The sequence below is a fragment of the Carassius auratus genome, chromosome 39, assembly GCF_003368295.1.
Source record: "Carassius auratus strain Wakin chromosome 39, ASM336829v1, whole genome shotgun sequence".
In the NCBI taxonomy this organism is placed as follows: Eukaryota; Metazoa; Chordata; class Actinopteri; order Cypriniformes; family Cyprinidae; genus Carassius; species Carassius auratus.
Genome location: NC_039281.1, coordinates 11013585 through 11031336, shown reverse-complemented (window position 1 = coordinate 11031336; position 17752 = coordinate 11013585). Strand labels below are relative to the sequence as shown.

At 37.2% G+C, this 17752-nt stretch overlaps 1 pseudogene; it reads left to right on the top strand.

The window, feature by feature from the left end:
* Nucleotides 1-2220: 2220 nt before the first annotated feature.
* The window catches only part of LOC113058036 (xaa-Pro aminopeptidase 2-like), a 28605-nt pseudogene continuing 13073 nt past the window's right edge, over nucleotides 2221-17752 (top strand).

The following is a 17752-nucleotide window of genomic DNA, read 5'->3' as shown; positions in this document are numbered from 1 at the left end:
ACAAAACCTCAGGAAGACGTCTGTCCCACAGGAACCAGGCTGACCACCGCCATCAGCAGTTGACAAGCTTGTCAGCCACACGCAGCAGGCCAGCTTCTTTTCTTATCATCAGGAAGTAGTCAGGTGGGAGATATTTCTGTTTGTTTGTTTTGCAAATGTATTTGTTTCCGCTTATGCAAACAATTAGGTGACATCCTATGACAGAACGAGCACAAGTCCGGCTGCAGCTGGACATGCTGCATGGAGCTCCGCAGTAATGGACTCATCAGTCAACACAGTCTGTTGAAACACTGTGACAACACGGCCGAGGCTGAGGTGAACATGCACAAGGTTGACATCTTGAACACAAACAGGAAGCTGAGATGTTTCAATACTTCATTAGACCCTTTAACTATTAAATTGATAGTAACTAAGCAGTAGAAACACAAACATATCAAATCAATCTCTCAGGACGAGGATTATTTGGAAAAATAATAAATTTAGAATAATAAAACGAATATATTATTTTTGTTAAATATAACTAAAATGTTTGAATTTAATATTATTTTATTAATTATACAATATATAATGATAAATAGAATAATCTAACACTACCGTTCAAAAGTTTGATGTCAGCATGCCTTCTCAAAGCTTTTGAAAAATGTATTTGATGAAAAATACAGAAGTATTAACACAGTGGGGAAAAAAAACTGTTTTTCTAACCGAATACAAATAAAATAAAATAAAAATTCATGTGATAGCAAAACTGAATTTTCAGCAGTCATTACTCCAGTCTTTACTGTCACAGGATCCTTCAGAAATCATTCTAATGTGCTGCTCAAGAAACATTTATTATTATTGTAAATGTAAAACCATGATACGTTTTTCATAATTCTTTGATAGAAAGAACAGCTTTAAAAAGAACAGCTTAAAAAAAAAAAAATCTCACTGACTCGCTGAAGATTTTGAAGGGGAGTGTATATCATTTAAATATTTATAATATTTTAAAAACAAAATTAATATTTTTCAATCCTATATTATAAATTAAGGCAATGCATTTAGTCGGTAGAAATGATGTTTGAATCCATATCTCAATAATGTGCAATTCTGTATTTGTCAGCATAACCCTGTATTTGTTTATTTATTTATTGTTTAAAGTAGTTAAGGAAATCATTCCTCTCTACTCGATAACAATGTTTCAAACTCCAGAAGTTCAGTTCCTGTTGGACTGAGAAAAGTTTGTCGTCCACTGTAATTTGTTATTGTTAATCAGCACCTTGCAGTCCAGAGTCCAATATTCAAACCATGCTGTTTTTCCTGGAGTTTACTTGTCTACAATACTTTTTCAAACTCCTGGCCAAAAAAAAAAAAACATAAGTGCTCCATTAATAATTCTTTTTTGGGTTGGTGTTTACATCCTGTGGCGTAAAGCTTTGATTTGAATGAGTTTGCTCTTTCCAACTCAGAATCAACATTCAATACATTTACTTAAATATGCTGTAAATGTGAATTGGCTTTTCTGCTGTCATCACAGCCATTTATGCATGCTGTGGGCTTATTTGTTTGGCCCAGTGTCATTTGCCTTCTGAGAAAGCATTCATGTGGAGAAAGAGCCAATTATGTGTAATTTCTGCTTTTAAGCCCATCTCTCATAATCACCATGGTGATATTTTAAATGTGATTAAACACACTGGAGTACTTCCATGTGCACAAATGTTCCTTCATCTTCACGGAACTGGAACAGCCAGATTAGCTAATTTGTATATATTTATAAACAAAGACAGCTAGGCGGAGCACAACAGAATAGAATAGAAGTGCAAGTCTTGAGATAGATTTCCAGCGCTCATGGCGTGAGACGCTGTAAACCTCAGACAAAGACATCCATCTAGATGAGCTTTTTATATGTTATAATAAAAAATAAAATGTAAAATGATAATATTTAGACTCTATATGTGTAAATCAAGTCTAATTTATTATCTCTATCCTCAATTGTTCTTTTTTCTCTTTTGTTTTTTGCTGTCTGTTTCTCATGGACATCAGTAGAAGAGCCCTCTTAGACTAATACAGTTATCTGTTTATCTCAAGCAGATGAAAAACTTCCCCTGAATGAATATAAACAATATCTTGGCACACCGGTCAGGATGCAGCACAGAGGACCCTATCTTTAAAATCACATGCATGTAAGTATGCATCCTCCTGAATTCCAGTCCCTTTGTTTTCAGATGTAAGGGAAGAGCAGTTATGGGTCTTCTGTTGACTTTACATCCTTGGAAAGTCCGCCTGGGCCTCACACCTGCTGTCCATCCAGACCTGTGGAATCTCTGCACTGATAAAGAGGATGCAAGATCTGGAAAGTATGCAGGCAGCCGAAGACCCTTAAAGCCGCACTGTGTGCGTTGAGGAAATGGCCAGGAATGTCAGCATTGTTTGAATGCCCATGCTGTTAATCATCAATATAAACACCTGTATGCTTAATCTAATTCAATTGTTTTGACGGCTCAAAGCGAGAGACCATGAGGTTGTCTCTCCATGATAACCGGAGTGTAACACTCATGGGTGGTTTTGGTTTATGTATTAATTCGTTGCGGCCAGCTGACAGTGTGCTCTGAAGGGTAGTGTCACCGAGTGCACTGGCAGCTTGACAAGTGCCCCATCTGACAGAGGCCAGACTGAATGTCCTTGACAGTAGAATAGCGCTGCCAGCAGTGCTTCAGTGGCAGCAGAATGCATAATTGGTGACACGATGAGCAAAGAGGACACTTGACAGAAGTCCTGGGCTGGAGAGAGAAAAGCACACTGGCATCCCTCACAAACTCAAAGATGTCTGAGCAGCTCATGGTTGATTGAGACTTGGTCTTGATTTCTTGGTTCGAAGTACAGTTTAATGACTGTCAGCTATATGCTATTAACCTTCTTAAAGGATTTGTTTACTCAAAAAATCCAGAAAAGTAAGTCATTATTGGTTGATTAACCCTCCCCATTAGTGAATCAAGTTAAATCAAATTAGCCATTAAATCAATTAGTTAAATCAAAAGGAGCCCCTACCAAGTATTGAGTACATGTACAGTATATGAACATACTTTCCAGAAGGCCAACAATTCCCAAACATTTTTTTTATTATTATTGGTCTTATGAGTAGGGGCGCTGCACAAGATCCCGGGCCCTATGCATAGAAAGTCCTAATGACCCCCCCTTGAAAATAGATATTCCATATATCCTTTTCAAGGGCCCTCTCTTCCTTTGGGGCCCTGGTAATCAGTACTGGTTTTACCCCCAGTCCGACTCCCCTGCTTATGAGGTATTCTAATTTATTGAGATCTTGGCATTTAAAAAAACCAAAGACTTGAGTTTCACAATTTGAGTTGAATTTCTGAAATAAATTAACTTTTCCACGATATTCTAATTTACTGAGATGCACCTGTACTACAGTATAGCTGATAATATATTATTAATCATACCAGACCAAAATTTTGCTCATGGTTTTCAAAAAACTATTTTATGGCAATTTGCAGCTATTTTTTTATGGTATGGTAAATTATTGGCAAAGTTGTTTACCTCATTTATAAATTTTTTGTACGACCTGCTTATACCACATTGAGGGTTAGGTTTAGGAATGGACCTTAATGCTTAGTTTTGTTATAAAAAATAAAATTTTCATTGAAATCAAATCATTCTAATACAGAATTTCCAACTCATAAAATAGTACAAAAAAATAATGAGATGAGGTTTTTTTTTTTTTTTTAATAAAAGTTTAAATTATTTTGTTGAATAAAATACATAGTTGCTTACATATTTTAAATAAAACTAGAATATTTTTTGTAATTATACTTATTATTTCTATTAATTCTGAACCAAGGTAAACCAGTCAACAAGTAGCCATGTAGCATACATTCATTTTTTTTTCATACAGATTAAAAAGCATCCCAGATGGAATAACTGCATACTTCCATTTGTGTTACTTATTAGAATGAGAAAGTGTGTCCAAAAATTTTTGTCTGGTAGTTTAGAGACTGTGTTACAAAATTGTTCTCACATATTTTTGCCTTTCTTGTCACACATTATTTTTCTTCCTTTCTTCTTGTGGGCCACTCTTTTCAGGCTAGAGTGTTTTATAAACTGTTACTGCACTCTTATGTTTTAAGAGCAGAAGAACATATTTTTCTTCTCATGATTTCCTGTGTTAATGTTCGGCACTTTATTAAGCTCTTTTTCTCGGTCCATTTATGTTTTGAATCTGATGTGATTATGAGAAAGAGGCTGAACGCAGCTCTCATGAGAAAGAGATGAAACATGGATCAATTCGGTGACAGTTCCAAACTCATCTTTTTGATGAAGAGCTTCATTATGCTTTCTAAGTCCAGCTGCGGGGTTTTCATGTCATAAACACAGCAGAGTCATTGCAGTTAGCCTCAGTGCAAAGACACAAGCTGCTGAAGATCCATTGGACTTCTTTTTTTTCTTTTTTGCCTAAAATATGCTCATTCTGAGCACTCGTAGAGTAGACATCTCTCCCAGCCATTTATACCTTGAAGCTTTAGCCAAGAGATCAAGGGAAACTTGTAGGGTCATTTTCCCTCATTTGTTTTGTTTATTTCTGTTTTTAGGAAGCTCAGAAGAACTGACCAGAATGGTTTGTTTGAACTAAAACTTTAAACTCCAAGACCATTGATCATTTTTCTATAATAATTGTTCTGTTTTAATACAAATCTTTCATTACAAATAATAATATAACAGCAATTTGAATTAAAAGCTGAAACATGAATTTCAGATTTAAATTATAAACTGTATTTAATGCCAAATATTTAATGTGATCTCAGACTTGTGGAGCCCAGTATTATTGTGATGATCTAGATGGTTTATTTTTTCCAGAATGCATTTTAGCTACTAGAGATCATAACTGTGGTAAAGTCATTATCTACTCATAATGTTTTGAGTTTGTCATGCTCTAGTGAAACTCTGATTCACAGTCTGAGCAGATGTATTGACTGATGGTTGTGTTTGTCAGTGTATGTTCGCAGAACAGAAGCAGAGGCCTGTGTTTGTTTGAGTGCAGGGCAATGTTCTCATGGTGCGCACATCCTCTCTTCATCCCTAACTTTAGTCAAGGTCACTGAGGTGATGTGCATCTTTGTCTTTACCATGCAGCTAAAGGTTATTTCCAGGGTTGCCAAGCCGGTGATTTTTAATGAAAATGGACTGTTCTGGTGTTAAATTCTTATATATATATATATATATATATATATATATATATATATCCCAGACTTTTAAACATATTGCACATTTGAAAATAAGTGTATTGAATTTTGACATGGCCGAATGATTTGAAAAAGCTTTAAAGGGTTTGAGCTGAGTTATAGTTTGGTTGTGTTGATCAATGGGCTTTTTCACACAGACCTGGCAACCTTGTCATGTGTGCAGGCCACAGGAGGAGGTGCTGAAAGGTTAGATGTACAATCAGGAAAATGTCTGTGATGGCCTCAGCTTTCTCAGTGGGTGTCTGTATTCCCACGACACAACTTTCTTTTTCCTCCTTCATTCATACGACGCCCAACGGTTCAGAAATCCCCATAACTTGTGAAATCTCTGCTATTTTTGGTTTTGCATTTATCTTGTTTTGCTAATCTTTAAGAGACTGCAGGTTGAGATCATGAATCAACTAGCCGAAACACATGGTCAGGCATGAGAGGGACACTTATGTTAACTGGTCATCCGCTTTGACCATTTGTCCATTAGCAGGAGACTTATGGAGAACTGCTCCCTTCTGAGTAACCACAAGGCTCTCGGGATGATAGAGAAGAGCAGGTTAGATCGTACCTCAGCCTCATGCAGACTTAATTGTTCTGATTTAAACATGATGTGATGGACTCTGCGTGAGCGTCTGTCTGAGAGTCTCTGAGCTGAAAGGCTTCAATCAACTTTAATCAGTGCATTCCAGCCTCTACAAGAAAGATGGAGCATTGCGGCAATCTGCCACGGCCCATTTGTACTGCAGTTTACTTCAACCTAGCAAGTTCTGAGGAGCCCTCAAGGCCACAAAACCTGAAAGTAAACACCCCACACACGGAATGTCTTTACCAATCTGCCAATGACCTTTCCATACACGCTTCAAATGTATTTTGTATTTTAATCTAAAATCAACATTGCATTTGCATTTGCGTACCAAATTGTTGAATTAGAAGGCTAGTTGAAGGGAGTGCACCTTTAATGTCTTTTAATGCTAAATGGGCAAGTGAAAGGTGAAATGCAGGAATATAATGGCCTAAAAATAGTTTGTCACAAGATGAGTTGAAAGAAAGTGTTAGAGAGGTCAGAACTAGCAGTCTGGCCGTGTGTTTGAAGTGTGTACAGTATATGCGTGTCAGTGTCTGTACTTCCTTTCTCTATGGGTCAACAGGGATGCACACTCACGGTTTGACAGATGTCAGGCTGATCCTTCTGCCTTCATTCCCATCTATCAGTTTAATTCTCTCTCTGTTGTCTGTCTATTTGTCTCTTACTTTCATTTGCTCTTTCACAGTGGAGAGCAAAATCAATGTGTCCCTGTCTGCCAGTTTGATATTGCCTCGCAGGCCTCAATTTTCCAACAAAATGAATGCAATGAATGTGTTTTGTATTGATGCAACGCACCATGTAAAAGCTGCATCATGTTTTCTCTTGTAAAAAAAAAAAAAGGCAAAAAGTTTTTTAAATTAAACTACAAAGGCATTGGAAAAATATTTGTGTAATTCTTTACAATGATTAAAATGTACAGCATTTGTTAAACTTATTAAAGGTTCATTTTTATTTATAATTAATTCACTAATGTAAAATGTATTTGTAGACACTATCGGGTAAAACTTCTATTTGTTTGTTTGTTTGTTTTTTCAAAGAAATTATTTATACAAGGAGACTGTATATTTCAACTGACCAATAATGACAGTAAAGTCTTGAAAAATATTTCAGTTTTTTAAATAAATGTGACAAAATGACTAGAGTAATGGCTGATGAAAATTCAGGATTGCCATCACAGGAATAAATTTAATTTGTTAAATATATTCAAATAGAAAACAAATAGTTTATTTTGTAATAATATTTCTTTTATTACATAAAATTAGAGTAGTGCATGTAGATTTCAAATGTTGTTAACATTTCAAGGAACATTACCAAAGAATAGTAAATGCAGTAAAACTACTCATGGTCATTCTTGTTACTTTGTGTTAGCTGTTTCATTAATAAGTGTTAACATGAACCTTGTTGTGAAGTGTTTCTGAATTATTTTATAATAAGCCTTAGAGCTTATTAAAACAATGCATCATGTCTCGGTTCAGAAAATATTACAGCTTTTCCCAATAGTGTCCAGATAATTAATTCAGAAGGAATGAGAATAACTAAATGTCACAATAATGCACTGTTGTGAATGTTTTTTTTTTTGTTTTTGTTTTTTGTTGTTGTTTTTTCATTTTGAAGCTCACACATACACACACACAGACACAAACGAAATGATAATCAGCCAGTCTCATGGTCACATCTTGACTGGCTGTCCTGGGGTCTTGTTCCTCTTTTACGTCCAGTCTGTTGCCTGCTGGGAAAAAACTCAAAAGTCTCCCAATGGAATTTAGAGGGGGGAAAATCACTTTTTTTCTTCTTCAGGTGCCATTTGTTAGTAGAAGTCTCAGGCCATTATTCACAAAGCTTACAAAGGTCAGGTTAGGCTGCAAGCAAATCCCTCTTCAAGCTAATTATTGTTCTATGAATATGTGGATCAGACTCTGTGCCAGGTTCAATGCAGACTATTGATTGGAATTATTCCAATAAGAAACCTATTTCACAATGAAAACTACCTCATATGGTGTGTCAATAAAACCCAGTTAATTGTGAATCAAAGGGACACCTTTGTCTTATTGTTGGTCATGCTAATATGCTTAGTCCCTTGGATATGCAATCACTTATACAAGATTAGGTTTTAAGAAAAAGAAGAATTTAAATATATCTGCCCTTAATCAAGCTGGAGGGTCCATTTGGCCATCTGAGAACCTCCATACTGTTCAGACGTGTGTGTGTGTGTGTGTGTGTGTGTGAGTGTTTGAGCTGTTGGTCTGATTAGGGTCACCATGAAGCACTGCAGAATTCCCCAGCTGAGAGTACTGCAGCATCCTCTGTGATTCAACTGGAAAATGTCCAATGACAAATTAAGAGGCAATTAATTACCGTATCATTTAACACACAGAGATGCAAACATACATAAATGAGCCAAGAGACAGGATGCCAAAGAGAGGGGAAGCTTGAGCCGGCTGATAGGAAGCGAGGACAGTAGCGGTTGGAGTGCGGCCCTGTCCCTGAAACCAGCATGCACTCCAGACCTCCCTTCCTCTCTGTGTTTTCCTGTTTACCAACCTGCTCGCTCACTTGTTTGGATGTTTTCCTTCAAGTCCCCTGAGTCGATATCTTCCTGTAGCGCACAGGCACTCACCTGACTTAATCGCTCCGCTCTGGCTGCCGGACGTCATTAAAAGGCTTAGAATATCGACTCCGGGAAGTCTGATGGAGTCTGGTGTGCGGTGTATTGTTTGGAAAATGCCTCGGATTTTGCCTTTGTCAGATTTTAGAGTCTTGCTCTTCATTTAGGGGTTTTGCAAGAGGCTCTGATTTTCCACTAGAGCTGTGTTGAGAAATAAATGCCACTTGAAAGTTGCTAAAGGAATTATTTTTTTCTTTTTGCATCTGACCAGAGCCTTAAAATACAATGCCTTCGAATGAATGTTATATTTAACTGTCAGACTTAAGTGTGAACTATTGAGTGGAAAAGCAAGAATGAATGTGGAGCTTTGAACAGTTTGGATGCCAAGATGACTGTTGTTTTACCGTTTGAAGTGATGGCATGTCCGTTCTTTGTCTGTTGCGTACAGTCTGAGTATCATTTAGATTAGTTTTTCCTCCCATCTTATCACTGATGACCTCGTGACCCTAATGTCTGGAGGAGCTTTCAGATGCAGTGTGGTTTGAAAAAAAGTCACACAGGTCTCTGAGCAGTAATGGCATCTGTTAGATGTGATGAGCCTTCATATCAGCCCATTCTATTTGGTTCATATCAGCCCATTCTGTTTGGTTCATATCAGCCCATTCTGTTTGGTTATCGTACAGTTAGGATGTGGTTTAGCCCACTACCTCACTGGTCCTCAAACTCTCCAGGTCAAATGCCACATTTCATCAAATCGACCATACATTTTCTAGGATTCCTCAAATGACCTCTTTAAATAAGCTGATAAGCTTAGACATCCACAAACTCCCCACAGAGAGATTTACTCATTTTGGCTGATAATTAGGTGGGGATAGAAAACCATTACTTGTTTAATTGCATTCTCTTATGACTTTATGATGAAGATCTGATTACAGTGCAGGTCAAATTTATGCAGAAATAAAGAAAATTAATGGTTTTGTCATTTGTCTGCATGGTTATAAAACATTAAGCAGGGCTTGAAACCATAAATTTGATTCTTCTTTGCCAAAGTAGAATGTGAATTCTTTTTTATAGTCTAGACTTCAGACATTAGATTTAATAAAATAAATAAACATTAATTAAAAAAAAATCTGAAAATATAACCATAAAAAAAAGAGAGTGAGAGATAGAAGGGAATTTATAGGTGTGTGTGTGTGTGTGATCACATTTTTGTTATGGTATCTACAAACACACCACAAACATACACACATTTGATGTATTAATATTTTGAATAGGATTAAAACAAAAAAAATTACTTTTCATTTTAATTTTAGTTTAAGTTGCTCTATTTTTATGTACATTTTTGTTTTAGTCATTTTAGTACTTATTTGTTTCAGATCATTATTTTTATGGTTTTCATCTAATTATGTTTTTTTATTATTACTGAGAGTTATTTCAGTCGTTTTAGCTTAGTTAATAATAAAAACACTGATGTACTGTATATGTATAGGAATATATCAGTATAAACACTCGATGAAAAGTATTGTCCTGGCTTAATGCACAGCAGGTTCCAACCATTAACAGTCTTGTAAATTTAGCTTCTGCTTGACCTTGTTCCTCTTGTGGTTAAAGGGCTTAATAAATGTCCTTGAATGTGTTTATCTGTGCATGTCTTTAAAGTTTCATTTGGCCACAGTGTAGGTTAATATTCAGTGACACACCTCATGTCCAGCTGACCACACTGACCGCATTCATAAACATAATGAGCGCCGTTTCCTCCTCCTGGTAAACACTCAGACCCTGTGACAGGTCACCTCCTACTCTTCTCTCAGAGCATCGGAATGTGTCACTCTGGGTGCCGGAGACATGAAGAGACTCACTTTTCATGTGGCTTAAGCATCCACTGCAGGGCAAAACAGGGGAGAGATGGGCTACATTCAGATAGTCTCTAGATCACTAGATTTCGAAACAGCCATTCAGATGCACATGTGTTGATTTGAACCATGCCCATTTAGGACTGTGGGAAAGAGACATCAGATGACTCTCATACCAGACTGAATTTATGACTGCAATAAAGACGGCAAAATCATTCTGTGGTCAACCAGCTATTTGTGTTCATCAGTGGACAGACGAGTATCTGCTTTTTTCTCTCTTGTCCCACTTTCAAATAACATACTGTAATGAGATGATTGTCCAGCTGCTTCTCATTCTCTCTATATATCGTAAGGGCCTTCTGAGGGAAAATCTGAGTTTCAGCTTAACAAATGTTGTTTGGTTCTTTGTGTTCTTGACACACTTGTTTTAGTTTTTCTGTGTGTGAGAGAGGAACAAAGGCCTTGTGAGGTTATCTTGCGAGTCTGGAAGGTTATTCTCTGTCATTGTGCTTTCTGATATCTCCAAAAGCGACTCTTGACCCATAAATATTTAACAGAGCAGACTTTAATAGATACTTCACTTTCACCTTTTCCTCTGCAAAAGACCCTTGGCTTGACTTTGTTTTCAGCACCCCTCACCCTCTCTCTCTCTCACATAAATATTTATAAGGTAGTGAAGGGAGAGAAGTTTTATTAGGGCATATGTGATTTAATGTGATGGACCAATCACAGGAAGAGAATAAATTGCACTTCTACTACAAAGTAGATAAAAATACCCAGCAAACCCCAAATCATCAAAGACACTTGGCACATTCCCAAATACTGTGGTGTCCTGATATTTTAGTAAATGATTAGAGGCAAATGTATTTATTTTTTTGTAAAAACTATTAGATTTTGATAAGCATAAAATGAACCTATCATGAATGGATTTGGGTCTCTCTCAGCTCAGAGGTCTTGACTTTCTCAACTGTATTCAACAGATAAAATCATACAGTGTCATAATTTTTGACGCTGATCTATTCAGTTTACTTTTGTAAAAAAGGATTTTAATTAACTGTGTTTAAAGACCAACAACAAATTCTGTTATGCATGATTTTCTCCCTATTACAAAATCTGTAACATTGTTTTTAAAATTTACATCAATTAGAAATAAATCACATTATTTGCTTTCAATATTATTCAATTTTCAATTTATATATATATATATATATATATATATATATATATATATATATATATATATATATACAGTACAGACCAAAATTTTGGACACACCTTCTCATTCAAAGAGTTTTCTTTATTTTCATGACTATGAAAATTGTAGAGTCACACTGAAGGCATCAATGGCTATTTGATCAAGGAAGGAGAGTGATGGGGTGCTGCGCCAGATGACCTGGCCTCCACAGTCACCGGACCTGAACCCAATCGAGATGGTTTAGGGGTGAGCTGGACCGCAGACAGAAGGCAAAAGGGCCAACAAGTGCTAAGCATCTCTCTGGGAACTCCTTCAAGACTGTTGGAAGACCATTTCAGGTGACTACCTCTTGAAGCTCATCGAGAGAATGCCAAGATATATATATATATATATATATATATATATATATATATATATTGTATCTTGAACCTAAATTATCGATAATAAAAAAAAATTGTTTGCTTTTAAATATGATTATTCAGTGTTTTTGTTTGGTAACAGGCTTGTGAAAATTGCAAACCTAGAAAATTAAAAACAACATTTAATTTGCCTATCTGAAATTATTATTTTTTTACCTCCTTTCAATTTTACTTGTTTTAGGCTCTACTTTTTACCTTCTTCACAGACAGTGCCTACATTTATTTAAACAGACTTCAGGCGCCATATTCTCTTTTGAGGAGCACTGAGCTCAGCGCTCCCTGTTAACTAGAGCACTTCCACATACCTTCATTAATTCTGAGGAGTAGACACACAGTGGGGTCTCTTCCTCTGGTGCGAGCAGCATGGAGTGTATTTGAGTAAGTGTGGAGTGTGAGACTCTGTGTGTGTGTGTGTGTGTGTGTGTGTGTGTGTTAGTACAGCTCTACTCCTGCACCCCGGAGACCACCCGCTGATTATGTAAAACTCCTCTGCCTCTGAATGTCTAAGCACAGCCGAGAGGGAAGTTCAACATCCATCTCTCCTGACCCTGTCTGACCCGTATAATCCCGCCGTTTCTCAGGTTCTGATTACACGGATCAGGGACCAGCATCGGGATCGAACACCAGCTCCAATCATCAGTCACTCTGACTGGCATCTGACAGCTCCCATGGCTCGCCGGAACCTTCTCCAAACCCGCCCCACTCCACATTCACTTCAAAGTCCCACAATCTGAGGTTATCTCACTTATTTGGCAGATGAAGTCCCAGGAATATCCATTAGATTAATGGGCGGATCTAATGACTGAATAAACGTGCGGTTCGCATAATTCATTTCTAATATGTCAGTAAGCATAACATATATAATTTGCTTGACTTGTCAATGAGATCACTCTGATGACATGCATCCGGTTTCGTGATCCGTTCCATGTGTTGTCTTTACGTTCCTGTCTCCTTTCATCACAGTCTGGTTTATTGCAGCACGTGATGATTTCAACTTTCATTACGTCCATTTGTAGCTTGGAAAACTGTATACTGCATGATACATTGTATATTACAAGAACATTCAAAGAGCATTTCAGTCACAGTGACAAAATATGTCCTCGCAGTGTTTGGAGTTGGATGTTAAAAGCTGACTTCAAACGTGCTGCAAACTTCACGAAACCTCCACCTGTTTTTAATCTGGCATACTTAGCAAAGTTTGCAGCAATTACCATTCTGAAAGAGAAATGTCTGCGTGTCTATGCCAAAAACACAGTAATCGATCTAATCTAAAGGGAAATTGTTGTGTTCATAGTCTGTGACTTTGGGACTTAAAATTGTCTGTGTTGACAAAAGGGGCTGTGTAGTGCAATGGGTTCTGTTTTCTCTGCTCAGAGACTGTGGACTGAAGTTGAGCGATAGACTGTATTATGTGAAACAGCTCACAACCTTCTGAGGCTTCATAGTCATACTGTATATGTTACTCCTCAAGGATTTCTTCTGCACACTTCACATTGTTTCTGTAGGCACATTCTTTTCCTCTGTCTATCTCTCTTTTTCACCGCATAACATATTTCAAGTGGACAACACATGCTGTGTGTCCTTGGTCTCTACTAGCATTGATATCTATGATTTATGTACCAGCACCTCTAGGCATTTAACAGTAACTGCTGTAGTCACATTATAGATAATGATTGACTGCGTGAGACTAACAGTGAGCAAGTAAGGGACACAGTCATTATCATGGGAAACAATGCTTTGCAGGTAAAAAAAAAAAAAAAAAATATATATATATACATATATATATATTGTCTGATTACACAGGAAAGTAAAAGCACCTAACCTCAACAATCCACTAAATTTAACACCATAGATACTTAGTAGTGATGGTCTTAACTGGCACACATATCAAATGATACTGCTGCATTACCTGAGTCACAGATGACAGTGGGTAAAGTTGGATATGTAGTGTGTGACTGCACAGGGTTGCTCTCAGAACTGATCTGAGATCAGTGATCTATGGATGTGAGTGCAAGGCCATCTGAGCTCTGCTGCTCTGTGTCAGTGGAGGTATTGCTTGTAGCTCCCTGTGCTGCTCCACATTACCAGGGAACGGTTGCCAGGGCTACCATTTATTAATATCTATCTATAACTTTGAGCACTGTGCTCATTTGAGCAAATTATGAAGACAACCACAGGATTCAGGGGAGGGTTCGCTGGCATGTGAGCATACAAATCTACATACTTAATGTGCACAGGACATAATTGAGTCTGTCTGTGTGTTTGCGCGCTTGTAAATAAGGGTGCAATTGAAGAAAATATTGCATAAAGTATGTGCAATAGCATATGCTTGTGTTTATGTAAAAAAGCAGCCATAGGAAATTGTCAACCAGGCTAATTAAATCTGGTTGACAAAAAAAAAGTACTGAGGCATTTTAGTATGTGAATGTATGATTTATTTGAGTCTAGCTTCTTATTAATTTTATATGTTTACTGTCTTTAATTGCTTGGATTAATTGAATCAATCATGTATTCATATCACTATTATTAATTTATTCCCAGTTGCATTACAACAAAAAAAAAGCATGTTCCTGCTCTGATTCTATGTTTAAGGGTTCCATATAATTTTTAAATAATATAATCAGTTGCATTTATGCTGTATAATATTTCCCTCTATATTAAGTTAGTTCATTACAGCTAGAAAAAAATAAAAATAAAACTAATGGAGCAGCCCTGCCCCCTATTGGTGAATTAGTAACACTTGCATGTGACGAGCATTAAGCTCTGGATCTCTATTTTGTAACGAACAGTGTCTGTCTTTGTTCTTATGTAAATTTCCTCAGAAGATGCCCCTGATGATGGAGCAATGAATCGTTGGGCCTGTGGTTTTATCTTGTCATCACTGATTGTGGGTTCTTGTGTTAATTAGTAACAAGCTTTTGCTGGGTTTTATGGTTTGTTGCAATATTTTTATGTTGTTACTGATGTGTGATTTCACTGGAAAAAGAAATATATTTCTGAGGAAGAGTTTTTATCTCATCAATAAAGATTATCTATTCCAACGATAGAAATGAGATATTAATAATTCAAAATAAGAGCAGCAGTGTCCACTATTGATGTAAATAGTGCTGATTTTGATTTCAAACTTTATGAACGCTTGAATGTTGAGGTTTTGCATGTACAGTAGTAATCTGCTCATAAGAAGACAACATCTCAGTAAAGAGGTAAATCTCCTCCTAGTCTGCAAATGACACTGTTGCTATGCAGTAATGAGTCTGGTGGCAGAGGAACGGCCAGACGTGCATCTCAGCTGTTCACTGGGATCTGACTGTGGCACAGTCATTATCTCTGTCTAGACAGTTGTCTTCATATAACAATCAAGTGACATGCAGTATTATTTCATTTAGCTTAGCTTCTTATTGTTTATTAGAGATGAACTCAAAGTTCTTTTCTGTTGGATTGGGTGAACATGATTTCACCAAGTAAAAGTTCCTGGATCAACATCCTTGTCAACATTCCAATCAACCAATCAGAATTGAGGAATATGTTTCAAGAAATGTCAGTTTTAAGCTTACAGCTAGCTTCTAAACCCTTGTTATTCATTTCCATCTGATATTAGGAATAAATTATGAGCAGGGTTAGGTTAAGGGGAAGGGATAGGTCTATATTTTTGGACACAGTAATGTCGATCCAGGACATTGTATAGATCCATTGTATAGAGAAGAGCAGTCTGGATGTTCAGCCAAACATCTGGTCCAATGAACAAAGAAAGATATGCAACAGCATCAGGATGAGTAAATGATGAGTTTTCATTTTTGGTTGAACTATGAACTTTCATGAAGTGTTTGTGCAATAAAATCTTTCTTGCAAAACGTCCTGGCATTGAAAGACAGACTGATGTTGTTAGAAGAGGGTATTGAAGTGCACTTCAGGATCATACTAGTCTACAGTACGTATGTAACAGGAGACATTGACTATAATTTACTGTGTGACCTGCAATTGCTTCACTATGCCTCTGTAAATGCACTGCACATTAAAGAAGGACATAGGGAGAGACACTGTTCTTTTATTACAGTAGTAAAGTTTAGAGTCACAGGGAAAGTTCCTTCTCCTAAGCTATTGCATATGAAGCTGGTTAGGACGCCTCTGGTAATGCATGTAGTTTCAGATAGGACATACACACACTTTTACACACACACACGCACAGACTCAAAAGACAGAAACACTCGTGCCCCGCTGTCACAGCAGACAGTCTAAAATGAGCTCCTCAGACTGGATACTGGCTGTGTGTCTTGTGGTTCTTGAAGGTAACAACAACAAAAAAATGTGTAAATGATGGTGATTTAGTCTTGATAGTGTGGTGTAAATATGTGACAATCATGCACTGTATGAGTAAGGCTTTCATTAAGGCAACATTTCTGTTCACCATCTGTTGTTGTGTCATGAGTATTTGGTTTATGTGTGTTAGAAATATATTTGCATGTCATTAGCCTAAAAATGAATTCTGCTATAAAATGCCATTTGTTATCTCACTCTAACTGTAAAACAAATTTTTACATATGATTATTATTATTATATTATTATTATTCATAAAATTGTATATACCATATTTTTCGGCCTATAAGACGCACCTGAGTATAAGTCGCATCAATCCAAAAATACGTCATGATTAGGAAAAAAACATATATAAGTCGCACTGGACTATTAGTCGCATTTATTTAGAACCAAAACCAAGTGAAAACATTACCGTCTACAGCCACGAGAGGGCGCTCTATGTCTTCAGTGTATGCTACAGGAACACTAAGCAGCATAAAGCGCCCTCTCGCGGCTGGAGACGGTAATGTTTTCTCTTGGTTAATTTCTCTTAGTTAATTTCTCTTGGTTCATGTCCAATTAAAGTCGCACCTGACTATAAGTCGCAGGACCTGCCAAACTATGAAAAAAAGTGCGTCTTATAGTCCGGAAAATACGGTATATGGTTTGCTTACTATATTTGGCTTGCTTACATTGTTGTTTTTGAGATTTAATGCATGTTTGTGAGTTGTAACGCACCTGTTGTGTTGCTTTACTGTTTCAATCATATTGACATTGAAACATTGTCACCTTCAATTATAAAGGCATACGTTTAACCACAATTGCTGACTTTTGTTCACCACATGTGCTGACAGTGAGTTTAAAACAGTGACTGTTGTCCTGCATGTGTCTCTTCTTGTGTCATCACGTGGTCTGAGGAAGGGTCAGGCAGTGAGACGAACTGTTCTGCAATTCCTCCGGTATTCTATTCTTCTATCCTTACTCTGTTCATATTTTAAGACCCATTCTTAGCTCAGAGACCGTTGGAAAGAGAAAATAGTAACCCTGTCTCCAGCACACAGGCCTAATTTGGCCTCTCAGTGAGGAGATCTTCTTTTCTGATAAGAACACAGTTTGTGTGTGTGTGTGTGTGTGTGTGTGTGTGTTATCTGTGAGTCTTCTTTATTCTCAGACATTACCTTTGTGACAGTAACTGACTGTGGTTTTATTGGCAGAGTGAGTACATTGCCCCAATAGATGCGAGGTTGGCCTGGTTGTCTGGCTTCACTGGCCCTGCATGTGTTTTACAGCCAACTGATCATAGTATTGCTGTATCACCATGCATCATTCTCAGTCACATTATGTTTGTCACTTCTTTGGTCCTTGACAAACGGCCCACTTCTGTCTTCTGTAATACCGAACAAAAGTCTGTTTCTAATTTCTAGGAACCGCAGTAATTACTCAAAACAAGGCAGTTTTGTGGACCGATAGCCGCTACTGGATTCACAACCCATTCTCACTCCAAAGGCGTCAAAAACCGAAGCATGGTCAAGCGCCCCTAGCGTCACTTTTATGACGCCAAATGTGCCTCTCGGCG